The 10,699-nt window shown below is 44.4% G+C and overlaps 1 long non-coding RNA gene across 1 annotated transcript; it reads right to left on the bottom strand.

Moving 5' to 3' along the window:
- Positions 1 to 3,700: 3,700 nt before the first annotated feature.
- On the bottom strand, positions 3,701 to 10,690 carry LOC122240867. The gene is made up of 4 exons (XR_006220606.1): positions 10,208 to 10,690; positions 4,971 to 5,099; positions 4,634 to 4,842; positions 3,701 to 3,773 (listed from the first exon to the last, which is right to left on the bottom strand). It is a non-coding gene; the product is annotated as an uncharacterized LOC122240867 (long non-coding RNA).
- Positions 10,691 to 10,699: the final 9 nt, after the last annotated feature.

Raw genomic sequence — 10,699 nt, 5'->3', positions numbered from 1 at the left:
GACATGGAGGGGCCAGGCTCCCACAATATCCTGCACCCTGACCCTGGGCCGTGGCCCACAGTGCTTGTGGAACCTACAGTCTTCCTCTTTGTCCTGGCTTCTGCCTCCCCTGGCCCCAGGGAGACACCCAGCCCCACAGCTCTTGGACCAGAAACTGCCAGACACAGCCAGCAGTCCTCACTGGCACCTAGTGCCTCCTATGGCCTTAAATATCTTCAGATGTCCCCAGCCAGGATCACTGACTCAACCTAACACTCCTGGGGCAAGTGGAGTGTCATAAGGGGCTGTATGTGGCTGTGCTCAGAGGGTTCAGGACAGGGTTCAAATGGCCTCACCTTGCAGTTTCTTGCTGTGTGGCACCAGCACGCCCCTTACCCTCTCTGAGCCCTGCTTTCAGCATGTGTAAAATCAGGATAGCCACACCTCTTTGCAGGAATTCACTGGTGCAATGAAGCTCCATTTACAGAGCACACACTCAGACACTCTTTCTTTTCCCGCCTCAGTGCCTTCTGATTGAGCTACAGAGCCCCACTGGAGAAATAGCAGGAACAGTCAATATCATTGACTGTCCCCAAACACTTCCTCTTTGGGTTTCCTAAGGACTTCATCATTTTCTTGTTTGTTTTTTCGTTTTGGGTTTTTTTTTTTAATTTTATTTAAATCCAAGTTAGTTAACATACAGTGTAATAACAGTTTCAAGAGTAGAACTTAGTGATTCATCTCTTACATATAACACTCAGTGTTCATCCCAACAAGGGCCCCCCTTAAAACCCATCAACAATTTGCTTTTTATCTGAAGAACAATTGAGTTGACATACAATATTCTGTTAGTTCCAAGTGCACAACATAGTGATTCAATATTTACATAGATTATAGAACGGTCACCACAATAAGTCTAGTTACCATCTGTCACCATACAAAGTTGTTGCAATATTGTGGACTGTATTCCCCATACTGTACATTACATCGCCGTGACTTATTTATTTTATAACTGGAAAATGGCACCCCTGCACCAATTTGCATTCTCACTAGCAGTGAGCAGTGAATGACGGTTCCCTTTTCTCCACAACCTCTTGTCCTTTTGAAACTAGCCATTTCTTGTCTTTTTGAAACTAGCCATTCTGACAGGTGGGAGATAATATCTCAGTGTGGTTTTGATTTGTATTGGCTGGATGGTAAGTGATAACAAGCATCTTTCCATGTGTCTGTTGGCCAGCTGGATGTCTTCTTTGAAAAAATATCTATTCGGTTCCTCTGCCTAGTTTTAAACTATATTTTTTAAAGACTGAGCTGTTTGAATTCCTTATATATTTTGCATATTAATCCCTTACCAGATATATCATTTGCAAATATCTTCTCCCATTCATTAGGTTGCCTTTTCGTTTTGTTTCTTTCATTGTGCAAAAGCCGTTTATGGTGATGTAGTTCCATTTGTTTATTTTTGCTTTTGTCACCCTCGCTTGAGAAGACAGATGCCCCCCAAAAATCTCTAAGACCAGTGTCAAATAGCTTACTGACAATGTGTTCTTCTAAGAGTTTTATTGAAACCGTAAAGTCTTTATTTAATTTTGAATTGATTTTTGTGTATGGTGTCAGATAGTGGCCCCAATTCATTCTTTTGCATGTGACAATTTCCTAGGCTGGAGCTCTGCATGAGCATTCTGTAAATGACTCCTGATAATAAATATTAACAAGCTGGAAAAGTAAAACTGTTCACATAGGGCATGGATCGTCGAGTCAGAGAGATCTCGATTTTTATTTGCTGTTTCATCACAGGTGCACCTCACAGCAGGTGTGTATCCCACGAGAATGCTCACTTTTGCCCCATGGGCTGGTGTGGCAATCATCCTTGCTGGCCACCAAGCATTGCCCCTTCTCCTCTGGGCAGCGGGCAGGAGAAGGAGGAGGTTTTGGCAAAAAGGCTCTCTCTAGCCTCTTTGTAAAATGGCACGTCTGTAAGCTGACCATAACTTTGTAAGTGACCACATCACTGAGGTTGGAAAAGGCCATTTGACTAGATCTACCCTATGACTCATGAATGGAAGCAACCTCTACTGCTTGCATACTAGAGCCTTTAAGTGCCTACATACGACCTCCCATGCTCTTTCTCTTCTTGTGTGGTATGGTGCCCCACAAGGTCCAAAAGAGGGGCTGCTTTATCTGTCCGATCTCTGAGTGGCTCTGATGAGCAGAGCCCCAGTCAACCCATATGGATAAGTACCATAAAGAACAAATAAGTCTTTGTTTTTGTTTGTTTGTTTTTTAGCCCACTGAAAGGTGAGGGTATGTGATTAGAGCCCGACCTTGCCTACCTGGACTGATATAGTTATTGTAAAGATTAAATGTGATTATGTGGATAAAGCACTTGGCTCACAGCAGGTTCTGAAACGATAGCTGTGTCCCCCTGAAGCTTAAAATACAGAGGACAAAGCCCCTCCTTCCACAGCAAGGAAGTCAAATTCCCCCAACAGAAAGGACACCCTGGTACATACTGAAACGTAAGTGAGGGGGAGCAGATTGTTTTTCCCAAAACGCAGCTGTGGCTAGGAAGGCAGTCAGAACATGCAGGCTCCAGGTGTAGAAGCCAGGAAAGGGGTAGGAAGGAGCAAGCTGCACACACATCCCCGCCCCCTCCATGGAGACACCCAGAGCAGAGTCATCTGGTCCACGGCCCTGTGGACCCTTACCATCAGAAGACAAATCCCAAGGCTCTGGGGAATCCTTGGCTATGCTGTGGCTGGAAAGGATGATGAATGAGAGGAGGAGCTTACTGGAAGCATGGGAGCACAGAGCAGGACCTGGCAGGCCTCCCACAGCACAGCCAAGCTCCCAGCAAGGGAAGGCAGACCCTTCCAGGCCTCTCCTATGCCCTCCAGCTGGCTGCTGAGCCAGGTCCAGACCTGCACCCCAACAACCAGCCCTACCGAGCATCCACTCCAGGCTGGACGCAGTGCCCCATAGTCCACAGCCACTACCACCCACCCTTTAGCATCCCAGCAATGTAAATAGCCCAGAGGGAGCAATCACCCGCCTCCTCCCAGGCATGGTGGAAGGCTGTTCATTCCTTCATCTCTCTGGAGCCACTAGCACAGCCCTCAGAAAGCTGCAGGCACAGTAAATGATGTTTCCTAGATGTGTGGGAAAGGCCCACAGCACCTGACACAGGAGGAGACTGGGAAAGCTCACCCAGCAGCCAGGAGCTTTGGCTTCTCTGTTGCAAGTCTCTCCCTGGCCACCAGAGAAGTCTTGTTCAGCTCCCACCCACAGTGGCCTCACCACTCACAGTCTTCAGTGCTGACTAGGTCCCCATCCCATTTGCTCTGGCCCCAAAGGAATCGATTTCCAGCATCCTACAGGCATAAGTGCTTAAATGACTATGTCCCAGATGCAAATGTCAACAGCAGTCAGCTATTGATCTGTACTGGCTAGCCCTTGGGTAAGAAGCTTACCTTAGCATGTACACATGCTTGTGGGTTTGTGTGTGTGTGTGTGTGTGTGTGTGTGTGTGCGCGCGCGCACGTGCACACGCGCCCCTGCACATGTATCTGGGCTGCCAGCCACATGGCTATGCAGCTCCCAACAGCACAAAGCCCACTGCCTGGTACCCGAGCACGCTGGTCTCTAGCAGGAGGACACCCATTGATTGTGCATGTCTAAAGGTATCTGTTGTGGTTGACTACCATGCCTTCACAGTACACACTTCACAATTCTTATTGTTATTTGGCAACAGAGTCCATTTGCATTCAGGTCCATCCAAGGGGAAGGGTAAGGACCTAAGAGAAATTGAGCACTGCATTATGTGAAGTACTTGACACACATATTCACAAAACCCCCCAGGAGATGGTGCTTTAATTATCCCCATTTTGAAGATGAGGATACTGAGGCTTTGGGACATGAAGAAACGGGTCCAAAATCATACAACAGGGAAATATCAGAGCAAGATTTCAAACCCAGTTCCAGCTCAGGGAAGACTGCGTGAACATCTATTTCCCCCATTTCCTCATTTCCACAAGGAGGAAATACCACAGTGAGTCCAGTCTACCCCTTCACCGCATCTCCACTGCTTCTTGGTTGGTGGTGGTGGATGGCAGTGGCCATGGATTCCATTCACCTGGGGCCTAAGACTCTGACCCTCAGTTTGGCTGACAAGGTTTATGTAATTGGAGTCCACAGAGACACAAAACTTCTCTGTGTTCAAGTCCCTAGGACTGAGGGCCTTCAGGCAGGAGCAGGCCACTACGACTTTGGCTTCCTCCTCTGAATGAGCCCCCTAATTCCTCCTTGCAGATCCCTTAGCTATGTGCACCCATCATTGGCCTTAAGGCTGTGTCCTTCCCCTACTGATGAAAAAGTCTGTGCTTAATGCTCTTTGCACAGATGTGTGTTCCCAGTATCTCTTGTTGCATAAAAGGACAGGGAGTCCCCTATGTCCTTCAAAGATGTCCAATGTTCTTGGCAGTGGCACATGTTCCTGACTACTGGTATACACCATAACAGCTTTTATGGCTAGCTCATCAGAGAAAAGGTGTCCTAGTCCCCAGTATAGCCATGGCCTTCTAACTTCCAAAGGCCCTGTTCTGCTCTACACAAGTACCAACAACCAAGGAGTATGGAGGGTGGAGTCATCCCATACCTGAGGATCTTCTTCTTCTCCTGCTTCTCCAGGGAAAACAAATAGCTCATTTGGTAACTGGAGACTTGTCCCCTCAAGACCACTTCTGACCAGTATAAATTTAGCCATTGTCTCTATGTGACACATTTACTTTAGAATTCAGACTTGTCTTCAAGACTTCTGGAAAGGCTCCATCCTTTTTTTCAAGGAGCCTTATGAGAAAGAACTTACTGTAAAGAACAAAGAGACATAAGCAAGCTTGCATCAAGGGCTACTGCATATCACCATTGGAAGAAAGCAAGTAATATCAGAATTACCCCCAGAGCCTTAGAACACAGACATTCTGCTTTAGACTTACGTATATATAGGAGGAGCCATTTGCCCCTTCTTCTCTTGGGCAGTAGAGGAGGTCCAGGGTAAATCAGGAGAGTCCTAGGCACTCGGCAAGGAGCCAGAACACGCCGCATCCAAATTAGGGAAGAAGAGGCTGAGAATATAGTATGTGGAGAGTGACAATGGGGAGCTCACCTCCAGAGACAGGAGCAGATACTTCAGGCCAGCTGCATGAACTGTGCTCATAGCCATGAGGGGACATGCCCTGAGGACTGCCCAAACTACTGACAGCAGGAGAGCCATAAGAGCTGAGACCTTGCAAAAAGATGACCTGGAGAGGGGCGCCTGGGTGGCTCAATCAGTTGAGCATCCGACTTCGGCTCAGGTCATGATTTTGCAGTTTGTGAGTTTGAGCCCCGCATTGGGCTCTGTGCTGACAGCTCAGAGCCTGGAACCTGCTTCCGATTCTGTGTCTCCCCCTGTCTCTGCCCTTCCCCTGTTCATGCTCTGTCTCTCAATAATAAATAAATGTAGAAAAAAAAATATGACCTGGAGAAATGTTATTGTGATTGTGACCCTATATAATACTTTTGGGAGAGAGAGAGAGAATGAGTGGAGTACAGGTTAAGGGAGGGGGAGAGAGAAAGAGACCCCAAGAAGGCTCCATGCTCAGTGGGGAGCCCAACATGTGGCTCGATCCCACAAACCATGAGATCATGACCTGAGCTGAAACCAGGAGTCATATGCTCAACCAACTGAGCCACGTAGGTGCCCTGTGACCCTATACTTTAAAAGCAGGCTGGTAAAGGTCTGGGGGAAGCATGGCTTACACTGGATCTTAATTACATTTTAAATCAGTGGCAAAAAATGTGTCCCAAATCAGCACACAGCTAATTGCCTAATGAAAAACTTAGACATGGCCATCAGAGGGATCAGAAGATATGGAAATCACTGTGAGATGGAGAAAGCTTAGTAGGCTTTATGAATGCCACTGTTCAGTGAGAATAAAATGGAAAACTTGAGCAATAGATGGTGTGAGTGTAGGGTGGTAAGCATTGGTCTGGAAGGCACAAGGTTGAACTTAAACCTTTATCGGTTCCCATCCTGAGCCTCAGCTCTCTCCTCCTGGGAGGAACACATAGGTCACCAAGTCCCCTTAAGGCCATGCCCATCTCAAGCCCTGAATGATTCTCTAGGAGCAGCAAGAAGATGGCCAGGATCTCCTTGTCTTGCAGACCCTCTTTCCTTGACCCTTGATTGTGGAAAGAACGTCTCTGACCAGAAGTAGGGGCGGATGGGGAAATGTCCTATAGATGCTTGACCTTGCCTCCTTGAATACCAAAGGACTATGGCCTCAGCCTTTCCCAGAAGAAGCATCTCACTTTAAATTCCTCCCAATTCTAGTCAAAATTCTTTTGATGGTCATTAAAATTACATGAATGGCTTCATGCAATTTTAATGTTCTCTACCAACAAGTTCTGCAGGAGAAATCCCCCCAGGCACACCCATTGATCATTCTAAGTAGATACAACAAAGCATTTCAAGACATGAGTTTTAACCAGAAAGAAAATGAAATGAATATTTCATTTATGATGGGTCATCTGGTAAGGAATTTTTTCTAATTTTTTCATTAAAAAATCAAACAACTAAATCCAACCTCTTGTAAAGGCATTGACCAAGCAGATACCAACCTCATGGATTTATCAAACACCATCTCAACCAAGCTTCCTTATAACAACTGCACTGGATTTACAAGCCAATAACCTCTAAAATAGTTTTGCCAACCAACTGAGCTAATCTGGTTTTGCGCTTCATAAAAATAGATGCCTGTGTAATGTTCCACTTGTCCCTGGATCTCTCACTGATACTACCCTAACATCCCCACAACTCAGCATCTGTGAATCAAAAGCTTGGGCCTGGGCAGCATTCCATGATGATCCCGAATATTCTCGTTCCCTGGTGTCCACACCCAGTATAATCCTCTGGCCTTGAACATACAGTCCTCTGGCCTGTCAATATAAAGGATTTCAGTCCTGTGATTAGACTATGATATGCAGTTGATCCTTGAACAATGTAGGGGTTAGGAGCACCAACCCCTTGACACAATGGAAAATCCACACATAACTTTTGATGCCCCAAAAACTTAACTACTAATAGACTACTGGTTTTTGTTTTGTTTTGTTCCATATGATGTTTATTTATTTTTGAGGGAGAGAGACAGAGACAGAGACAGAGACAGAAACAGAGACAGAGTGCGAGCAGGGGAGGAGCAGAGAGAGAGGGAGACACAGAAACGGAAGCAGGCTCCAAGCTCCAAGCTGTCAGCACAGAACCCGATGCAAGACTTGAACCCAGGAGCCATGAGATCATGACCTGAGCCAAAGTCAGACGCTTAATGTACTGAGCCACCCAGACACTCCCTAATAGCCTACTGTTGACCTGAAACCTTACCAATAACATAAATAGTTGATTAATCCATATTTTGTAGGTTATATACTTTTTTTCTTACAATAAGCTAGAGAAAAGAAAATGTTAAGAAAGTCATAAGGAAGAGAAAATGCACTTATAGTACTCTACTGTATGTACTGAAAAAAAAGATTGTGCTTATAAATGAACCCAAACAGTTCAAACCCACGTTTTTCAAGGTCAACTTTATAACATCACAATTTCAACCTTGTGAGACCCTGAATAGAGAACCCAGGTCAGCCGTGCACAAACTTAATGACCTATAATACAGCATAAGATGATTAATGGGCATTGTTTTAGGCCACTAAGTTTGTGGAAATTCGTTATGAAACAATATGTGGGGAAATCCATACTGGTGATGGAGATAGGAGGGTATCAAACAAACTATGCCAATTTCAAAGATGATCCAGTTGCAAATTCTGTCCTGCCAATGGCAGAGAGAGATGATTTGAAAGGAGAGAAATCAGAATGTGGAGGAGACATGAAACCATATTCTAAGATGGGAACCTAAAAAATCTCTTGGGCCAGAGAGACGATGTTTGGCCTCAAAAGAGGAAGCTTGATTTGTGTCTTCAAAGACTTGATGGGCTGTCCTGTGTCAGAGTTATTAGACATGCCCAAATTGCGGGAAGCACAAGATGGATGTAATCTCAACATACCAAAGGAGGCTTTAATACCCCAAGATTCCTAGCGATGGAAAGGGCTACCTTTATTATCTACACTTCTAATTCAGTCCAGATTCCTAACTCATTCCAAGTACAAAACATACTATTGAATTACGTTAAAAACAAGAGGACGGGGAGCCTAGGTGACTCAGTCAGTTAAGCACCCAATTCTTGATTTTGGTTCAGGTCATGACCTTATGGTTTTGAGATCAAGCCCTGCATTGGGCTCTATGCTGACAGCACGAAGCCTGCTTGGGATTCTCTCTCTCCTTCTCTCTCTCTGCCCTTCCCAGATGTGAGGGTGAACTGACATGGCATCATGCCAAGGACAAAGCAACTCCTGAATCCTGCCCTCACAAGTTTCCAAGAGGATAAGCATAAACTAAGGGAAAGGAAGATGTAGCACACTCTAAGGCTTTAGCCTCAAATCTCAGGGTAAAATTCTATGAAGTATGACTGCATCTATTAGAATATTCCCTTTTCTTAAGCAGGAGTTTCCCAATAGCCTGATGCCAAAGCACTCTGAAGATCTATTCCGATTATTTCACCCCTAAAACAAAAGCCTGTGTTGAGCGTCACAACCTCTAATTTGAGAAAAGATTATTTCTTCCAGGGAAAAACAGAAGAGAGCAAATGAGACCTAAGAAAGTCAGGAAAAGAACCCGGTACCCAGAGAAGGCTGATCTGGGCTACCCACTCCAAGCCTTTTTTCACCCAAGGAAAACCAAACCGTTGGGACTGCTTGTCATTCAGTCCTTGATGGTCCCTATAGAAATTCTCCTGTCCTCTCTGCAATGTTAGATTCTCCATTTCCTGACTTCCACTTCACTTCATCATATTGCTTGCCTGCTTTGTTCATTTACTTGGAGCACATCCTCCAATAGCTTTCTGAGAAAAGGTAATAGAGGCTAATTTTAAACCTTGTCTAGCTGAAATAGCATTAGTCTTTCTTCCTCCTTTGCTGATGTTTTCCTCAGTCTAAATTCCAAATTTAGAAATTCTAAAATGGATATATTTTTCTCAGAATATGGAAGGATTGCCCCATTGTCTACTACTTTCCCATACTGCTCTTGAGAAACCAGAAGTCATTCTGATTATTGTACATGGTCTGTTTTTTTCTCTGTGCTTTGGTGTGGTTTTTCTTATTCCTAGCCCTGGATACCTTTTCAGTGGGCCCCTGCAATATGGAAATTCATGTCTTTCTAAAATTTCTTCCTTATATCATTTTTGTCAATACTCTGTTCTCACACAGGCTGGGGAGAGCCCCCTCACGAGTGATGGCAAACATTATAAGCTACTGGTCTGCATAATTGCATCGTTCTGAATGCTAACTAGGGCATCAGGGGAGGGAGCATTGCTTTTCCCACCTTCCATTCCAGAGCATTGCCTGAGTAGAAAAAAAGTAGACTAATTCCTTCACCCCAAAACTGTCCAAGGCCATTGGGAGAGCAACAGCTCTGCAGGATTCACAACCGTTGTCTCATCTCAGAGCCCATCTGACAGAATTTACCAATTCAGCTGCTATTTCTTCTGGCAAATCTGGATGCCTGTCCTCCAAATCCCTCTCCCTATTAGATAAAATTCATCTTCATATATACTTTCTACCCCATTTCCATCATAAATAATTTTTCCCTCCATTTTCTCTGTTCTTTCTTTCTGAAACTTGTATTAGCTGGATGTTGGGACTTCATGGATTGATTATTTAACATTATTTATTCTTCCCTATTTCTTATCTCTGTCTTTCTGTACTTCTGCCTGGGAGATTTCTGAAACTTTATATCCTAACACTTCTATGGAATTTTTTAAATTCCTGCTATCATATTTTTAATCTTCAATAACTCTTTCTTATTCTATTTTTCCTTTACATGGCAGCCTCTTCCTGTCTGGAGAAAACAATATTTTAATTTAAATAGTGGGTTTCTAAGTTTTCTTGTGCTTCTCACCATATCTTTGTGCCCTTTCTTTATCCTGTGGTTTTTGTTTGCTTTTGTTTTGAGTTCTTGCCATTGTTTTTGTCTCTAGTTCCTGTAAGAAACATTCTTCAAATGCCTAATGGCTTTCAGCCGCTCATAATCCAGCCTGAGGCACTCAGAAGCTGATTGGAAGCATGGCATGGAAAGGCAAAACTTACCAGCTGAGCAGTGACAAATATCCAAATGGCTTTTTCTTTACTGAAGAGTAAGGTGCTTTGCTTTTCTTCAACACATTACACATAAGAACTGCTGGCCCAAAGAGGAATTCTCTGTCTGTACATCCAAGAATAGGCTGTAACTCTGTCTATGATCTGTCTATACTATGATGGGAATAGCTGTCTAAGTCACTCTGGCTTGGCCAGGCACACGACAACTACTAGTTTATATATTGCATAAGCTTCCCTGTGAGTGACCACCTCTATGTGCAAAAGTGATTCAGGTTCTTTACACAACTAATCTCTTTATGACGCTCCCTCCTGACCTCTCAAATTTCAGCCTGTTGAACTATTTCATATGTGGTAAATGCCATTAGGAGAGCTGACCATCAGCCATAAGACTGCATAGCCATTTCTTGGTCCTCACAAGAATCCTCCCCAAGAGCATCAGTGACTCCATCTTCAGAGGAAGATATTGAGGTGATGACTTGAGTC

Source organism: Panthera tigris, chromosome C1 (genome assembly GCF_018350195.1).
Source record: "Panthera tigris isolate Pti1 chromosome C1, P.tigris_Pti1_mat1.1, whole genome shotgun sequence".
Taxonomy (NCBI): Eukaryota; Metazoa; Chordata; class Mammalia; order Carnivora; family Felidae; genus Panthera; species Panthera tigris.
This window is presented reverse-complemented; position numbering and strand designations above follow the sequence as displayed.